The 14,119-nt window shown below is 38.0% G+C and overlaps 1 long non-coding RNA gene across 3 annotated transcripts; it reads right to left on the reverse strand.

The window, feature by feature from the left end:
• Window positions 1-3,849: 3,849 nt before the first annotated feature.
• LOC131325438 (uncharacterized) lies at window positions 3,850-8,300 on the reverse strand. Of its 3 annotated transcripts, XR_009199707.1 has the most exons (8): window positions 8,122-8,300; window positions 7,310-7,542; window positions 7,062-7,193; window positions 6,354-6,961; window positions 4,874-6,266; window positions 4,669-4,781; window positions 4,090-4,582; window positions 3,850-3,983 (listed from the first exon to the last, which is right to left on the reverse strand). It is a non-coding gene; the product is annotated as an uncharacterized LOC131325438 (long non-coding RNA). The 3 variants fall into 3 exon arrangements; XR_009199705.1 differs by having other exon boundaries at window positions 4,669-6,266; window positions 6,416-6,961; XR_009199706.1 differs by having other exon boundaries at window positions 4,669-4,948; window positions 6,416-6,961; window positions 8,122-8,294.
• Between the last annotated feature and the right edge of the window lie 5,819 nt (window positions 8,301-14,119).

Below are 14,119 nucleotides of genomic sequence, written 5' to 3' on the forward strand. Positions count from 1 at the left end.
AAGAAGTCGGTTCGTAGCACCACTGTCCCAGCCCGAACAGGCAGAGTTACCTTGCCTAACGGCCAAACTGCTCCTGCTCCAAATCCGACCAATGGAGTTACTGATTGTACCAAATCTTCTTGTGTGAGCCCCAGTTTCTTGAACGCATCATAGTATAGCACTTCGGTGCAACTCCCTGAATCCACCAGGATTCTCTCCATATCATATTCCCCAACTCGTAGGGTTCAGAGAGTAGACCAACAAGGAAAAGTGGAGAAATTTTGTTTGCATTAACGGCTAATGATTTGATAGTAGATTGGGCTATGTTCATCTTTACTCAGCTGCGTGATTTTAAGGCCAATACTCTGATTACTGCCAACATGCCTTTCCCCTGTATGATTACTAGTTTGTGTAAGGAGAAAGGAGTTAGGGGGCAGCTTATGAGACATTGGAGGAACTCTCCCCGGGGCCTATAGATGATACATTTGATGTGAAGAGCTCATCCCAGATTCACACTGCTAAGGGTAAACAGGCGAGAAAGGGGGATTATTTGACTACGATGCCATCAAGAAAGGAGAAACAGGGGTCTTGGATCAAGAAGCTGTTCTGTCAAGGGGTGTCAATAATTAACTCTCAAAGAAAGGAAAAGGCTGAAAGAAGAAAGATGATGAGGGAACAGGAAGCACAGAGGAAAGAGATAGCCTGGCATACATCAATTTTGGAGCAGCAGCATGGGGTGAAGTATGTCCCCGAGCCGGTTGATGAGGGAGAAGTGAGTGATGACTTTGCAGGGTACGAAAGTGAGGAGTTGGCTGATTGATGGGATGACTTGATGATTGGATGATGTGGTGATGATCTGATGCAGAGTCGGTGGTTTTAGAAATTCCCCTTACTTGGTCGGGGTCTTGGTTGGTTGACATGCCAACTATCCTATCCGTTTATTTTGTTGCATTTTCATTTCGTAGCATAACTTTGCACATTGTTAGTTAGTAGTTGGTTCATTGGTTTGGCCGGTTTGGCCTTGACTTGGTTCATTTCATATGTTCGCGGCGGTCACTCGGGTAGTTAACCAAGCTAGAAATAGACCGTCGCCCATTTTCGCTAACCCGTTCTTTGTAACCAAGATCACTACAAGCTGAAAAAGACCTTAGTTGATCTTTTGTGCGCATGGATTCCATTTTGATTGACTGTCTGATATTTGCATAACTAGTTAATGGCATGTTTTCCTTTCGTTATCCAACTTTCATCTGTTAGTTGTTAATTCTGATGAATAAAGTGCTTCGTTGTTTAAGGCATGGTATTTCTTGTTCGCTGTTGCCTGTTTGTCAAGCACTTGTTCGGTGGATATGGTTTAGTTTGAATTCACAAGTTTTGTGTCCCGTATCCTCCCTTTGTTCGAGGACACAAACCTTTTTTGCTTGCTCTTTAACTTGCTTGGCACTTAGCCTATTTAGTTGGATGCTAAAGCAGTGAGTTGTGGAAATGAAATAAAAAGCCGGTTTGTTTGAATTCTTGCTTGGTAACAGAATTGAGCATGTTCTAAGTTGTGAATTCGGAAGGATTGCATAGTTGCTAGTTTTCTAATTTTCTGCATTTTGTTCGCTAGGGACTAGCAAACCTTAAGTTGGGGGTTGTGATAAGCACCCGAGAATGAAATGTAGGGTGCGCTAGTGTCTAGTTTTAGTTCAATTTAAGTACTAATTAGTTATTGTTAATGATATTTGTTTGCAGACTGTTCTAGTTCTGTTTTGTAGGTGAATTGCCAAATAAAAGAATTTTTAAAGCTAAGGCATGACTCAAGCCAAGGCAGAAGCAAAACAGCTCAGGCAGAAGTGACCCGACGACCAGGCAAGGCCAAGGCAGAGCAGAATTGGCAAGGCAAGGCAAGATCAGGCGAGGCAAGGAAGGCCAACCGCTAGAGATAACAGCCTCGGCATCGATGGGATGAAATCCTTTACATTGATGCCGAGCCCCTTAGTACCCCAGCTCCTTACCTACCTCGGCATCGATGGGATGTATTACTTTACATCGATGCCGACCACCTTAGCAATACAGCTTAAGCCCATTGCCATCGATGCCGAGGGCCTTAGGGGCGAATCTTCAGAGCATCTCACAGTATATTCTGCGCTTGGATCCCCGAAGTATAAAAGCTTGTGACATCATTTTGTACAAACAAGTAGAATAGATTGAGTAGTACAATTTTTAGATCTAGGATAGATTTTGAATCTCTTTGCATTGTTCTTGAGTATTCTTCATTTTCAGCTTTGAATATTTTAATTTCTGCCTTTAGTTGTTAGTTTTTGATATTGTCGCCTTAATTAAAGTTGTTGCTTTACTCCCGATCTATCTTAATCTCTAGTTTATTTCAAGTCTTGTTATTTCATTATGTTAAGTAGATTTTTACTTGCTCTTGTCTCTCTAGATATGGGTGAGTAGTTTTTCAAGATTAGGTCATGGGGTGATTAGCACCTCATGGCTCAAGTAGAATTGCGCTTTTCACCATAAAGTTTAAACCTTTGGTTTCGATCATTGATGTGGGGTTCGGGCTTATTTGTCAAATCGCTAAGGTGTTAATCTCCTTGATTATGTGTAGGTAGGAGCATCGCCTACCTACCACACATGATACTTGGAGCTCTGACGCACGAGGCATTTGCTAAATAAATTCTAGAGCTAACTTGGTGATCGAACCATTCTATTTTCCGATTCGGGAACCTTAATTGTGTATCCTGAATTGCGTATTTGGGTAAGAAATGCAATTTTAACTTGAGTCGTGAGTGTTAGTAATTCCTAGACCTAACCTGTCTTTTATCTTAGTTTATTAGCTTTTCAATTTAGCCCCTTTTAATTTCCACTACGCATGTAAAACCAAGTTGGCTGTCTAAAAGCCGAAAGCCCTTGCTTGCATCTACAAATCCAACAAAGCCGTATTAATTATTCCCTTGGGTACGATCCCGGATTTCTGGATTATCATGCTTCAACTGACGTATTAGGCCCTACGCTTGGGGCGTTATCTCTTATATCGGAGCGAACGAAGCATCAATATACAATCAAAAGTCACAGATACCCAATATCTGCAGTTAGTACCCTTCCAAGGAGTAGGAGTATGCGGGTGCGGGTTCCCGAATACCCCGGCTATGACAGTTTCCCCCGGAGATCAAAAATTTACCGTCCCGTATTAAACTACTTTGAAGCCCTTTTGGCACAAGTGATCAAACTCAAAAAAAAAAAAAAAAACCCATAGCCTACAGACTGTTAGTGTATAAACAAACTAAGTGACCACCTGCGTTCACAAAGCCCGTTTTACCTTTTTCTGTCTTCCATTCGTCAATTTTTCACAACCGTATCGGCTTCCCAATTATTTGGGTCAACAATCAAATCCATTAACAACCTTGGCCTCTCAATATCATCCATCTACAAAATTGAAAAGATAAACCTTAGAAACCAACACTATAGCAACCAGTTCATTACGCAATAACGAAGGTACTTTTACTTTACAACCACTAACCCTGTGTACACCAAATGGGTAATTGAAGACTTGCATGAATTTTATAACGAACAATCCACAATCATACCTAAATTTGCATGCAAAGGATTATGTCTGTCAGTAAACCACTTCAAACACAAGTAATAAAAGTACCGCAAGTAACCCAACAAAGTGTTTAATAAATTACCCGTCAGTCTCATGCTGCAGGGGTTGCCTTTCAACATTAGCAATGTTAAACTTGCTGACATCAGCCTTATAGAGGTCTCCATACTGCAACCGCAAGGCGCGATGTAATACCTCCATTTAATCATAAATACAAGTAGTCAGACAGAATACAAACCAGCAAAACCGTAAAACATGGTCTATGCGAGGTGTGGCATACCACTTTTTTTGTCAGTCACTTACGAAACAAATTGGATCAAGTGGCCGGCTTCGAATCGAAAATGTAAGCCATCTGGATGCCCAGGTCTACTTTGATGCAAAACCAATGGTTCCCACGATCATTTGTTGGTATGTATATCTACAATCAAAGGTAAGCCAATCATGATTGAAGACAAATTGAAATCTTACTTTATAATCATTTTACAAAAGTACTAACTTTTTAGGTCAACATTTTTTAACTTTACTGTGGAGCATGAGCTAAGGTCAGCAGTAAAATTTGCATCTCCAAAATAACTATCACATAACTTCTTCAAATCACAATCATTGAGGTTGGGATTGCCTAATATTTGCCTCTACAAAATTACAGGAAACATAAACAATGCCAATACTAGAGGATAGAAGGGGGACAAGGGGAAATTAATTATGGGAAAGTAATTATACTAACCGATACAATAACCAGCAAATACCACATAAAGTGGCGCTTGTCTAGATGGTTGGACCTTTCCTCATTTGTCGTTTGCACAGGTACCAAATTTATAATTTACAATCATACATAGGTAACCACATTGGACTAAAATGCAAATAAATCATAATAAATTAAATACTTCAACCAGGTGGCAAAATCATATCACACAAACCGTGTCCAATATCCATACTTTGGGTTTCAAGCTGCACAAATCATACCGGGTTGCAAAGAATCTTTCAATTCCAAACATTTTTAAGTGCACGTAAGCATCCCTACAAGTATGATTCTGGTCATAAAAAACAAATGTCATAGTTGACAAGGGGAAACAAAGGAATATAGGCGAAATTTGAAAATGTACCCAGTAAATGGATCACAAGGATAAAAAATGAACACCATCAACAACTTTTCATGGTCATTTAAGGGTTTTGGGGTTGGGTATGTTGGAGAATCTACCATTTCTCGAATATACGGCTATACAAGACAAGACAATAAACAAATACAAAACAAGAATGGGTTAGACTTGATACTACATTGGACAAGGGGAATTGGGAGTGAGTAATAACCTTGCTTTGTGGATTCAACTCCTGTATAACACCAGCAAACTTCAAAGACTTGAATTTTCCATAGAGTCCACGAAACTATTGAATTGAACAGGAAATTAAATATCACAACCATGAATTGGAAATACACCGTACATAAAAGGACAATAAATGTAAATGATATTAAGATACACCCAATGGGAACGTTGTTATCAATGTTGTCCACAATTTCATGTTGATCCGCGATAATCGTTGACTGAGTTTTTGCTTGATTTTTATTTTTCGGAGGATTCCTCTTCTTAAGACCGTCGTTCGTAGACAGAGAATGCTGGAACTTGCTTTTCTTCAACTCAGCACGCTGTCACAACCGTCGTGGTTCATCATTGACTTCTACATTATCATTAACACAAAAGGACATGACAGGTTTTCCAAAGGCCAACTTTTTTTTTCCTTCCCCTACTCAAACCAGCATGCGACTTAAAGCCCGATACCAGTGACGGTGAACCTACAACCACATCTATGTCCTGTTGTATCTTCCTCCTTCGAGTGTCAGTACCTCTACTCGAACCACCACGTGACTTAAAGCCCGATACCGGTGAAGGTGAAACTACATCCTCATCCATGTCCATTTCTATCCTTTCATTTTGAGTGTCAATCCCCATGTTATATTGATCGAAACAAGAGGTCGGCATGTCGTAGACAGCCTTGGATTTGTTGAGCGCAGAATCAGGGTTTTCAACTCGTTATGTGTTGAAGTTTCACATGTATGTACTCCCGTAAAGAATGGAGAGGATTCTTGTTCAAGGATGACTGATTAGTTCAGGTCCATTTCTTGAGCCATTTGTGGTGGTGGTTGTTCTTGCCATTGCGGCTTAGACAACATTTCAGAGGCAAGGTGACTCGCTTGAATTGGATTTGTTGAGACAGTCTTCGATTGGTTAAGCATAGGATCGTGGGTTTCAAACTTGTTCAATGTTGAAGTTTGACATGTATATAATCCCATGAGTTGCATGAGGAGGTGAGAGGATTGTCCTTCAAGGCCATGCTTGAGGTCCATTTCTTGAGCAATTTGTGCTTGCAAATCAGACAACATTTCAAACCCAAAGTGCTTCGCCAGTATCATATTTTGACGAAGCAAGAGACGTGCTACTGTTGTGAAAGTACTTGTCATCACACTTACATCTCCAAATGAAATTTGGGACACGCCGACTTCATTGCCACTGGTTTTTTCATCCACCTTCGTCCATTCATCCAGTGTAAAATGAACTACCACCCTCTAACTGTCATAACCTCCAATTTTTTCAAATTCGTGCAAGATGTTCTTAATTTCAATATCACCCCAATGAACTAAGGACTGAAATTTTCTAACGTAAGGCATAACTGTAGGACTTGGAGAGACACAATCGAAGTAGAAAACCTACATTATAAGAAAATAAAGTTTTCACTTATAATGCATAAAAAATAAATAACTAGGAGTCTAGGGTCAGGTTCAATAAGAACATACCATCAAGAGGAACATGCACCCATTTGGTTGGACAAGATGTTTATCGCATTGCTCCTGTATACCCTTGCAAAAAAAGTCGAGGGTCAGGTTCGTCCAATTCTGATTACCCATTGCCACAACATCACTAACACCATTAATAATGGATCGAGTAACACCCGACTTTGTGGTTGGGCATAAAAACATCCCAAGATGTACAAGGCAAATTTACTCTTGAAAACATCACCTACTTCTTCTGTTCCCTCCAAGTACTCTCTCAGCTCTTTCAATTGGACTACCCCTTTCGTCATTCCTATGTTTTCACAAAGTTGTGAAAATTCATCCAACATATTCACCTCCAAGTCAATAAGCTTGCTTTGTGCATTAATTCCCAAGCACTCATGAACGTGGGCAACAGTGAGAAGGAATTTCTGGCCATGAACAATCAGTGAACGAGTTTTAGGATCAAAATTTTTTACCAATCAGTTACATAGCAGATGATTAAGAACTGTACACCTCAATTCCAATATTCCACCCAACCCAATAAGCTCAACAGCAAGGCGTTGATCTGTGCTTAACTTTTGTACTATTCCAACAATGGACTTTAAGGAAATACGGTTCTATAACTTTCTCTGCAAAAATCAACAATCATCACCAAATAAGTTGGCATTCCAATATCAGGTCATACCATGTTTACCTACTTATACAGGACAAATGACAATTTTTACTAACTTTTTTGGGTTTTAGAGGAAGTAAAGCTTTCTACTTGGCAAGGTCCTCTTTGGACAACTTAGCCAAATGTTTGTACTTTTGCCTGTCTTTGTTCGACAAGTTTTTCCATTGCTGACCAATGTCCCTCTTTATCTACAATACGTACCAAATCATGCAACTATGATCATAAAAACTTATTAAGAACATTAGATGAAATATAAGTTCAAACAAATCAAAGAAAACACAACATGTGAAAATTTATATTTTACCTCATTTGTTATTCTCGTACCAACTTCTTTTACATTGGCTATCACTTCATTGCTACTTGCACAAAGATAGAGTAGTAGTCAAACATTGTGCTATAAAAACACATGACTAAGTAAGCCTTAAATCACCATTACAATATTTAAATTTTCATTAACAACGATTTCTTATATAGAATGAAGGCGATGGCGCCCTTCTTCCATTCAAAGTTCCCTCCTCAATAATCTCATCTATCATGCTGAAAATACATAATTCATCATGGGAGTGTTACAATCAAACATAATATCGAGATGAAAAAGTAATAATCAACTTAAAATGTTCAATCATATCGGCAAATGGGGGTAAAATAAAGGAGGGAGAACATAGAATTCGATTTCATCCATCAGATCATACATATGATCATGCAATCAAGCCATGGAAAAATTAAAGGTGATAAGCAGTTATTGTCACAACCCTAGATTTACACTCGCGTTATCAAATCACACTTGCCAGTTCCTATTGTAACATTCTTTTTACTTTATTCACCTGTACAGTTTTTTCCCCCTTTAATCGTTAAAATGTACTCCAACCATTAACCAACTCACCAGACCTCTCTTTCCAAAGATAAAATTCAAAATAATTACTCAATTATTCTTCTGATGCATCTTTTATGCCCTACGGGCCACGAATTAACAAATAAAACAATGTTGTTTAGACGATTCACAACTAACACTCAGATAACTTCTATGAACACAAAATCGAGTTTATCATTACATAATGAACAACATTGGGGGACAAAATTAGATGATGCATGGGTTATAAAACAAAACCGACATACCTTGCAGATGGTGATGACACATGTGGCGGCGGACGCGTGACTCGTGTAGATGGTGATGGCATTGGGGAATTTCTTGCCTGATTTTTTAGGTTGTAGATCCTCCACGTCCTTCAGTTTCAGGGGAGACGAACAGTTTCTGAATGGGTTGACAGATGAGAGGCAGGTGAGGGGACGAAGAGAGGGTTAGGCCAAACAAACTTGGGCGAAATCACTCGTGTGGATGGATGGTGTTGGCATCATGTCGATTGTGACAGCAGAAGGAGGCGGCATCGTGTACCCGTGGATGGTGGTGTCGGATGGGCCGTTGTGGAGGAGAGACCTAGCACACAGTCGGTGGTGTGGTGTGGTGACCTAGAACACAAACAATGGTTTTTGGCCAAAACTTTTTCCCAAACTTGGTGGTTATTGCTCCACGTCATCCAAATTTTCAAAATTTTGGGAGTTTTATTTTCCCTACGGAAATTTTCATAAAAATTAGGGGAAAAATATTGTATGGGTCACATTAAATGTGTCCGAACAAATTAAAGTGTTATACTTACCACCCAATCTCCACATGAGATTTTTTATTGTAATCGGAACCTTCTATCTTTTACATAACAGGGATTAAATTATTCATACGAAAAATGGAGTAAATCTTTTATCGTTACATACTTGATCAGGGAAACAATATCATTCTAATAATGAATCTGCGTTCTGATCAAGATGCTTTCAAAATCTGATGGACCCTAAACTTTTGGGGAATGCTTAAATAATCGAGCACAACAGAATAAACTGTATCGATCGTCATATTAATGATGCAATCGTGTGGCTCTTGTACATTAGATTATACCACAAGACCTAGTTCATAATCAACCAAGTTCAATGTATAGATTTTAACGGTAGCTGCCAACTTTTTTTTTCAGATACTCGATCTAAACCGTTAAGATTGCACATCTTATTGATTCTATATTTGTCGCCAACTTTAGTGATAATCGGATGTCGGCAAATCTCATGATTGGAACACATTCTTTGCTTACGGAGCTATTAAAGTCCTATAGTTCACCACTCGATGACTAGTTTAGCAATTCTTTCAAAATCCAAACTATCGATATTTTACATAAGAGAGATTATATCATTCCTGCCAAGAATGAAGTAAATTGGTTATCCTTACAAACTTTATTGGGAATAAGTTATCATTCCTATTATGAATTATGGCACCGATCAAAAAGCTTCATAAACCAGATGGAGACCAAATTTTACTGGATGGAGCCCAAATTTTCCAAATTTAACTAAATCAACAATAACAACCAGATCAACGTCTTCGATTATTAAAAATAATTTTTTACTATGGTCAGTTACATTTTACTCTTCAATATAATTGAATAACACATATACATTTTAATATTTTCGCCAGTTAACCACGGTTAAACATTTCAAATAAATAAAGAAAACAAAATAAGACAGGTTGGGTATCGTTATTCTTTTTGAGGTTATGTTATGCCTTATACAGGTTATTGTTATGCTTATATGTGATCATATTATGCTTCTTCAATTTTTTTGCTTTTTGTTATGCTTCTTTAACTTTTTGTTATGCCTAAATTGGTTTTTGTTATGCTCCTTAATGGTTCCCCCATTATGCCTCCCCTGTTATGCCATTTAGTAGTCTTGCTATGCCTATTTTGAATGATTGTTATACATTTTTAGGTCATGTTATGCTGTTCAATTAAAGTGTTATGTCTTTTTCCTATAACTTGTATGCCATTAATGGTTTTGTTATACCAAATTTTGTTACCTGTTGGGATGACTAGTTTGACCAATCATCTTTGGTCAAAGTTGCATTGGTGGCCTCCTTTTTTACCATTGGATGCAAGTTATGGTGTCCCCGATTTGCAGGTGGACACCATAGATTTTCCCGGTTCTTTTCTATGGAGATAGGCCAGGTATGTGGCCTTGTAAAGTGAAGGGTCAGAAACTCTTCAGTGTCGCCAAAATCAATTGTATATCCCAAATTAAGTTTGAGACATTATTAAAAAAAAAAAAAAAGATGTTCCGAATGTTTTGTGTTTGGCACTTATATTAGTTTCTACAATTACATGGCCTCGTATATGTCTATGACCTCATCAGTATGTTTCGTAGATATCAAGTCCCGTGATAGAATTGTTTTTCAATTGTTCACTTAATGAATTTAAGAAAGTTTGTCTTGATTTGAACTTATCATATGATTGATGATTGATTTGGTTGTCACCAAAGTGACCCAATCATAATAGTTTATAGATATTAAGTCAAATAATGGAACTCTAATTTGTGATATCACCTAATGACAATGAAGAGTTACTATTTTTTGATTTGACTCTATATAATGATACGGTCCGGTAGTCGCCAAAGCGATCCAACCGGCATGTAGAAAAAATTGGTTTTAATGTTTTGTTTCATGCTACAGTCCTTTGTCTTTCAACCTATACTCATTACATAATTAGACTGACTAAAAAAAAAAAATTTTAAAAAAAAAGGCTGAGTGAACTTTTCTGTTATTCCCTTACAACTCTTGGCCAAAACCCCACCACAGTTGTGATTGTGATTTATTTTCCTTGTTTGGTAAAAACCATTAGTGAACACAAACCATCAGTGCTCAATCCATCCCCTTCAAAATTCTACCTTGTGAAACATTTTTTTAACTCATTTTCGGGACCACCACCACTATAAAATTTTCCACCTCCACCCATCAGATTTTTTGTCAAACTTAAGCAAGTCTTAAGGGTTTTTTTTTCCCGCATTTTCACCTTAGGTCATCAATTATGGATTTATTACTGTCCAATATTTTTATAAAATGTCTAAATTCTTTTACGACTATGTTAACTGTTTTGTCCTTGATATGTGAGTATTTTACAATGTAATTGTAATAAATAAAAAATATGAGAATTTAAAGTAGGAGAATCAGAATATTACTAGTCTTGTTTTTTATTGTTGTGTATGTCCTTTTGTTAGTTTTGCATATATTTTTGTATTTAGTTTTTTTGAATTATAAGTTTGTCTCGATCAGAGAAATCTAAAAAAATATAAAATTATGATCAAACTCTTAAAAAAATTACTAAAGATAAAAGTAATCCTTTGTCTTTATTCAATTTCTTTTGCCATTTTAAAGCTCAAACACATATATGATATATCTTTAGTAATAGATTTACTTATTTGGATGTTAGAATAAAATTTTAGATGCTGTAAATATATTTAGCAACAATATTAAATATGAGGGGAGGTATCTATTGTTATTAGAAACCCTAGGGGTAGAAACCCTAGGGGAGGTCAACGAAGGGGTAAAAAAGTAAATTCACTTTCCCGTTAAAGTTGGTTAGCTCCTAACTTTGATAGGGGAGGTAATTAAGTGCAATTTAAAAAATTGAGGGGAGGTGTCTATAATTGTCAAAAACCTCAGGAGAGATTTACCCTTGGTGTTAATTGAATATATGGTTATAAACTTATAAGACAAGCGTTTAGAATGGTTGATTAACCAATGTATGATTTTTTTAATTTTTTTTTTGGTGTTGAACTATGATTTAATGTGCATAAAAAGCAGTTTTTTTTAATTAGGGAGATTTAAATAATCATCCTCAAAACCCACTTCCTTTAAGTTTTCATCCTTTGACTCTTTCCCATTTATGTTTTCATCCTTCGGTTCCTTACTCTTTTTTCCCCACCACCGCCGCCGCTGATTCCCTCCTCCCTCTCGTTGATCAATCATCCTTCGTCGTCATCAATGAAGCTGACAGAAATCTCCCTTCGGTACCGTTATTGTCCACCTATTCCCTCCTACCTTTCACCAATCAATCATCTTTTATCGTCGATGAAGTTTAACAGAGAAGTGGGTGTTATCGTGGTCGCCGTCAATTTCGCCGAAGCAAATCTTCAAGATGTAGTCTTCGAGGTTCTTAGCGAGATCGACGGCCCAGTTGGTTTCCAAGTCAAGAAGGGGTTGCACCATGTGGAATCGCCCACAGCTGTTGCTAGCTTCTCCTAGCCCATCCCGCCGCCGTCCTCCATCGCCATCTCATAGAGATTACAAAAGAGTTAGTAATGTTATGCTAGTACCTGGTTTGCCACACAGTGGGTTCATGAAGTAGCATGGTTTGAAGGTGAATCTCTGGGCTTTGGCTTCCAAGAAGGTGGTGATGGTTTTGATATATATATTGTTTATGGCTTATTTCGATATCGCAAACTAACCATGAATTGACAATTGAATATATATGATTTTTTGTCATCTTGTTCGTAATAGAGATAAACCATGTTTTTGTTTGGTTTATAACTTGTTTGGGTATTCATGGTTTATTCGCAAAAATAAATCATGAATAAACGATTGAATACTCATGATTTTTTGTCATCTTGTTCATGATAGAGATAAACCATGTTTTTGTTTGGTTTATGACTTGTTTGTGTATTCATGGTTTGCTTACAGAAATAAACTATGTATCGGCGATTCAATATTCATGATTTTTTTGTCATCTTGTCATCTTGTACCATGGATTTGAAGTTTTTTTTTTTGTTTATATATATGGTTTGGGTATTCATGGTGATGCAAATCCAAATACCCATAGATAATGTAGAGAGAGAAACTCCCAAATGGGATACAAAAGAGACTAGCTCTTGATAATATTTGTTCAAAATGATAAAAGCTACCAAAAGAAAGGACTCCAACACCTATATATAGACCTAATACAAAAAGACATAAATACCCTTACTACATACTATATCATACTCCCCTACTAAAAAGAAACTTATCCTCAAGTTACGGTAGTGTCCTCCAGCAAATAGGGCACCAAATGTTGCACATTGAATGTGTTGGAGATGCTCAAATGAGGGGGTAAGCGGACTTGATAAGCGTTGTCATTGATCTTGCGCAAGATTTCACAAGGACCCATTTTCTGATCGTTCAACTTCATGTAAGCACCATGAGGATGCCTATCCTTGCTCAAGATAACCCAAACAAGATCCCCTTCTTTGAACAAAACCTCCCCTTTGTGTGCATCAACGGCCGCCTTATACTTCGCATTAGACTTCTCAATGTTGAGTTTAACTTGAAAGTGGATATTTTTCATAAACGTAGCAATATCTTCCGCCTTGGAGTGTCTCTTCTTAAGGGTTGGCAAAGGAACGAGGTCAACCACACTAGAAGGTTTCAAACCGTAAACCGCTTCAAATGGAGAAGTGTGGATGGTGCGGTTTAGAGAAGAATTATAAGCAAACTCCGCCAAGGGAAGAATTCCATCCCAACTTTTTGGATGTTCACCAACTAAGCATCGCAATAAATTCCCAAGACTCCGGTTTACCACTTCCGTTTGACCATCGGTTTGAGGGTGAAAAGAAGTACTAAAGTGTAAGTTGGTGCCAATCTTCCTCCACAAGGTTCTTCAAAAGTGGGCAAGGAACTTAGCATCTCTATCAGAGACAATAGAGGTAGGGACTCCATGCAACTTGTAGACCTCCTTGAAATAGAGATTGGCAATGTTAGTCGCATCCATAATCTTCTTACAAGGTATGAAATGAGCCATTTTTGAGAACCGATCCACTACCACCATGATAGAATCACTTCGCCTTTGCGTAGGAGGAAGCCCCAAAACAAAATCCATACTCACGCATTTCCAAGGACTTTTAGGCACCGGTAAAGGCAGATACAACTCCGCATTAGTGGCTGCCCCCTTACTCCGTTGGCAAGTTTGGCACCTTTGCACATAGCCCCCCACATCTTTACTCTTTCCCGGCCAATAGTATGCATCTTGAAGTAACGCTAGAGTCTTATCCTTGCCAAAATGACCCAACTTGTGACTTTCGGCCAACAAGTGCCCCCTTAAAGAGCATGTAAGGACACACAACTTGAGTTCTTTGAAGAGAAATCCATCCTTCAACATGAAATGTGGATTGATAACCTTATCACCCCTTTGCAAAGTATCGATTATCTTACTAAAGTAAGGATCTTCGGCATAGAAAGTGCGAAATTCTTCAAACCCAACAACCTTGTTCTTCATTTCCA

The sequence above is a fragment of the Rhododendron vialii genome, chromosome 5a (assembly GCF_030253575.1).
Source record: "Rhododendron vialii isolate Sample 1 chromosome 5a, ASM3025357v1".
NCBI lineage: Eukaryota > Viridiplantae > Streptophyta > Magnoliopsida > Ericales > Ericaceae > Rhododendron > Rhododendron vialii.